The following is a 6,001-nucleotide window of genomic DNA, read 5'->3' on the forward strand; positions in this document are numbered from 1 at the left end:
ACCATTTTTGCTTTTCCAAAAAAAACCTCTTTAGTTTGTTACTTATTAAGACCAAAGCAGTTATTTTCTATTTTTATGTCTTCAAAATCAGTACACGTTTTTTCCAGATTTTTCAAAAAGAATTTTTAGGTGCTAGAGTCAATCTAAACGGCATATGCACCGTTTTGCCTAAGATGCCTAATTCGCAATATAAATGATTCCAATAATGTTTGTGGGTATACAAACACACACACACAATAAAAATATCATATCAAAAGTCTCTCTCTTCATGCTCTCGGCGTAGGGTTGTTATCGTACGCCAGTGCGGTGACCATGGCTAGAAGACGAGCAAAAACACAGGCACAGGGTCAGGAACCGACCTGAGGTCGAGGCCGACTACGAAAAGTGCCGCTGGCTACTTTCGGTAGCTCTGTGGGGGCACGGGTACCAGCTGTAGATATGCAACGAGAAACACCGGTGACTAAAACCCTAGCTGCAATTCCAGTGGCTAGTGCAGAAACGAGTGGAATTTCTTCGAGGACAAATGGAGCGGCACGACAATTGCAATTAAACACCCCTCCAGCAGCCACTCATGCGCCTAATGTAGTAAGTGGAGCAGATCTGGCGATCAGTGCAGCTCCTGGTAACGATGCAGTAACCGGACTAGTAGTTGAATCTGACCTAGAGGAAGAAGAGCCACCTACAACACCATGGGTGAATATGTTCAAACAAAACAGATCTGCGAGTAACGGTATGGCCCTTGAATATATCCCTCCTCAAATCATGGATGGTAAGATAGTAGTGCAATTGGAAAAAGATGAAGTTAATAGGGAAACAGAGAAGTGGCTGTGTGCGTTAATTGTGTATGCTATTGGTGAATGCCCGGGGTATAATGCTATGTATCGATTTGTATCGCAAAATTGGAATGCTGCTGAGCCTGATATCTTCCTTCATGAGGACGGATATTTTATTGTTAAATTTCAGTCACTGGAGGATATGCAAAAGATTTTGACTGAAGGACCGTATATGATTAACTTTCGACCTTTGATACTTAAACCCTGGACAGCCGATTTTGATTTTGACAAGGAATTTCCCACAGAAATTCCCTTATGGAAGATTCCTCGAACCGCCTATGAACTGTTGGGGACCAAATTCTTTGAGTCGGACAGCAAGTTCTACAGGTGCCCCTATGTTTGCTGACGAGTGTACAGCCAAGCAGACTAGGGTATCGTTTGCAAGAATACTTATAGAGGTGAATGTGACTAAGCCGTTACCTAATGAAATTACGGTAATGGATCCCAATGGAAGAACCTTTGCTCAAACTGTCACCTATGATTGGAAACCATTGTTTTGTGAGGTTTGTCAAACCATAGGCCACAAATGTGCTCGTGCTACTCAGCCTATTGTGCCAGCTAGACCAAGAAGGAAAGGGGGTTGGAGGAACCAAATTCAGCAATGGATGACCAAGGAGACAAAAGACAGGTCCCTCAAGCATCCAACACACCAGCAAAGACCAATAGCCCTATGGTCCCACCTAAACAGACATCATTTACCTGAAGTGAACCAAAAAAGACCATCCTACGTAAATCTCAACCTCAAGATCAACTGGTTAGAGGCAAGGAGAAGTGTAATAGCCAAGATTTTACATTTGAAAACTTCCCAATCCTGTACTCTGTGCCTCTTAAGAATAGATTTACTGGTGTTAACAGTGTTGGTGTGTCTGCTAGCTCCAACCCTCCTGATAAAGGAGGACAATATCAATTATGACTTGGTTGTTTTGGAACATAAGAGGGGTGAATAAGAGATACAAGCGTAAAAGAAGTGAAAAAACTGCTGAAGAATAAACATATTACACTGCCTGGTTTAATTGAGACGAGAGTTAAGCAACCTAAAGCAAGTAAAGTACTGAATAATATTGTTCCGGGATGGGGGCACATACACAACTACCAATCAGCTAGTAATGGCAGGATATGGGTGATTTGGGACACAAACAGATACAATATTTCTCCTCTTAAAGAGGCTGATCAAATGATACATTGTATGGTCAAGAGTATTGTAGAGCCTACTGAATGTTACTTAACTGTTATATATGGTTTTAATACCATTGAACAGAGGAGATCACTCTGGGACAACCTTAAAGATCTAGCACAAGGTATTTCTGGGCCATGGATAATTAGTGGAGACTTTAATGCATTGTTATATCCTCAAGATAGACTCTCCAATAACCCTGTGCAGTTTGCTGACATTAAAGATTTTGCTGAATGTATGCATGGCAACTTACTTAATGAATTTACCTTGGAAGGGGGACTATTACACTTGGAATAATAAACAATATGGGGATGATAGAGTGTGCAGCAGGCTGGATAGAACCTTTGGCAACACTGAATGGATGATGAAATGGGGGCATGTGATTCTTGAATATGATTTGCCAAACATATCAGACCATTCGCCCATGCTGCTGACGTTAACTGATTCACAGAAGGCTACTAGGGTGCCTTTCATGTTTTTCAACGTCTGGGCTGAGCATAACAATTTCCTCACTATTGTGGAGGAGAAATGGAACTCGAGGTTAGCAACAAATGGTATGGCAAATGTTTGGTCAAAGCTGATGGCACTTAAACCTGGATTCGTAAAAGCTAAATAATGAAGAGTTCAAAACTGTAGTCCAGAAAATAGAACAAGCAAGGACTGATCTGGCTTATGTTCAACAAAAAATCAGATTACAATGGCGTGAGAGTCTACAAATTCAAGAGAAAGCCATAATTCAGGAACTGGAGAAGTGGTCTATGGTGGAGGAAAGCATCATGAAACAAACCGGGCCAAGTGGATCAGACTAGGTGACTCTAATACAAAATATTTTACGGCTGTAGTAAAGGAGAGAAGCCAAAGGAAGAAAATCCATCAGCTTACATCTCTCGGTGGTCGACAGTTGACAGAGCCAAATGATATCAAAGAAGAAATTCTCAGCTTCTACAAAGGACTAATGGGAACATCTGCTCAACATTTGCCAGCTATTAATAAACTAGTCATGAAGCAAGGATCAACTCTATCTCAACAAAGAAAGATTGCAACTCTGTGCACCTATGACCGAAGCAGAAATTCACTTCTAGCCTGGACTCTATCGGAGATGAAAAAGCCCCCGGAATAGATGGATTCAACTCTGTGTTTTTCAAAAAATCTTGGAGAATCATTAAACAGGATGTTGTAGAAGCAGTTATGGACTTCTTTCGTACAGGTACCCTATATAAGCCAATCAACTGTACTACTATTACTCTTGTGCCCAAGAATTCCAACCCTACAAATATAAAAGAGTTTAGACCCATAGCATGTTGTTCAGTGATTTACAAACTCATCTCAAAGATACTGGCCTCAAGAATGCAAAAAGTGATGACGACGGTGATATGTGGCAGTGGTTCATCCAGAAGGAAAATAAAGGATAACATAATTCTTGCTCATGAATTGGTGAAAGGATATACTAGGAGGCATATTTCACCTAGGTGCATGATTAAAATAGACCTCCAAAAGGTGTACGATTCATTGGAATGGGTTTATCTAGAGCAGCTGATGCTTGAGCTAGGATTCCCTGTTCAATATACTCATTGGGTCATGGAATGTGTCAAAACAGTTAGCTACAGTGTCCTGATTAATGGTGAACCCTCCACCCCATTTGTAGCTGCTAGAGGACTAAGGCAAGGGGACCCGATGTCCCCTTTTTTGTTTGCAATTGCTATGGAGTATCTCAGTCGGCTATTGAACTTGCTAAAGGATGACAAAGGGTTAAAATTCCATCCAAAATGTGCTAAATTGGGACTGAGCCACCTTTGTTTTGCTGACGACCTTTTATTATTTTCCAGAGGTGATTTAGCCTCAGTGACATTTCTTCATCAATGTTTCACTAACTTCTCTCAAGCTTCAGGTCTTCAAGCAAATCTTGGCAAGAGTTCTGTATATTTCGGAGGAGTGTCACAAGCAGAGCAAGATAGAATATTGCATAAGCTGGGGTATACCCTCGGAGAATTTCCCTTCAAGTATCTCGGGGTTCCTCTTGCAACACAGAAAATATCACTTATTCAATGGCAACCGTTAATCAATAAGATTACTGCAAAGATAGCCTCCTAGACTGCAAGGAATTTGTCCTACGCAGGAAGAACTCAACTCATCCAAGCAGTCCTTTTTGGAATATAAGCATATTGGGCCCAACTATTTCTATTGCCAGTCAAGGTTATGAAACTGATCAAAGCTCACCGTAGAAGCTATCTTTGGTCTGGAAGCAACACGATTACCAAGAAAGCCTTGGTGGCATGGGAAAACCTTTGTACTCCTAAATGTGTAGGAGGCCTTAATATCACTAATATGAACTTGTGGAACAGAGCTGCTGTAGCAAAGAACTTCTGGGATGTTGAACACAAGACGGATAAGATGTGGATTAGATGGATCCACACCTATTACATCAAGGGCCAACAGATGGATAATATTCAAGTACCTAAGCAGGCGTGTTGGATGATTAGAAAGATGTTTGAAGCGAGGAGTGTTCTTAACCAGATTCATGCCATCAACCCTACTAAGAACGTGATTAGACAGATTTATCTTCAGTTGTTGCATGACCAACCTAGAGTTCTGTGGAAATGTTTCATGTACCGGAATGATGAAGGGCCAAAATCCAGGTTTACCATCTGGTTACAACTACAAGGGAGATTATTGACGTTTTAGATACTAAAATGGGGGATAGATGTGGACTCTAAATGCTGCCTATGCCAATTATATGATGAATCAAGAGAGCACCTATTCGTGCAGTGCCAATTTTCCAGGAATATGTGGGACAGAGCCTTAAAATGGATGCATAGTCAGCCTTACAATGCTAATACGTGGGACCAACACTTGAACTGGGCTGTCAGCCAAGCAAAAGGCAAGTCTCAAACTGCTCGCAATATTCAAAATGTTGTACACAGAAATTACTCATGCCTTGTGGATTGAAAGGACCTTGAGAATATTTGAGAAGAGAAGCAGACCATGGGAAACCATTGTGAAGGAAATCATCTACGTCATTTGTGTCTGAGCTCCTCCTAGGATCCAGAATATAGTTCATAGTTTTATATTCTAGATTAGCTCTTTGTTGTCTGATGGTTTGAAGATGAATAGCTTAGCTGTGTATAGCTAGCTATAGTTTTGTAAATCCTACACTTTGGTGATTAATAGAAAAGTCAGTTAGTTACCAAAAAAAAATGTTTGTGGGTTTTTACAAATATGAATACAATACAAGAAAGCACTTAAAACGAATAGAGAAAGCATAAATATAATAAGAAAAGCAAATTGGGGTGTACCAAACCCCACCCATTTTCACCCATGGTTGGGCCTTCGTGTCATTTTTACCCATGACTGGGCCTTCAATATATTAGCTTCCCTTTCTTTTCTTTTAGACTCAACAGACCTGAAAGAATTTCCTTATTGGGCTATTGACCCAATAGGGCGGCTGGATCTTAGCCCAAGTGGCCATGCAGTAGAGAGGAAAGAAACAAAAACCCTGGTTAGTTTATATTTCTTGTTCCTATCATACATATATTATACACACATATATACACAGTGCACTATTCGTTTACAAGTCCTATTCTATACATAAATATACACATGTACAGGCAACATATCCTATTTATTCACAAGTCCATATAATGTGTATATGTGTTTTCCATGTCCTTAAACTCAAACCCCAAACCAGGAAGGCTCAAACTAGAACCCCCCCCCCCCCCTCACCTAAACTGCCTCTCAACCAACAATAACCAAGGAAAACACAAATCCGCATACACACACACATGGCTTGGAATAAATAGGATAGGCCCAATATACATGTATATAAAATAATTATAAGTCAATAAGAACAGATGAGAACAAGGAGAGAAGGGATAAATTGACTCAGCAAGCAGATTAATCTCATGAACCAAAGCCAAGACATCAAGTATGATTTAAACATGGAAAAAAGAAAGCAATACGTGGAGGCACAGTATAGGTCAAGACTAAACTTAAACCA

The sequence above is a fragment of the Lycium ferocissimum genome, chromosome 5 (assembly GCF_029784015.1).
Source record: "Lycium ferocissimum isolate CSIRO_LF1 chromosome 5, AGI_CSIRO_Lferr_CH_V1, whole genome shotgun sequence".
NCBI lineage: Eukaryota > Viridiplantae > Streptophyta > Magnoliopsida > Solanales > Solanaceae > Lycium > Lycium ferocissimum.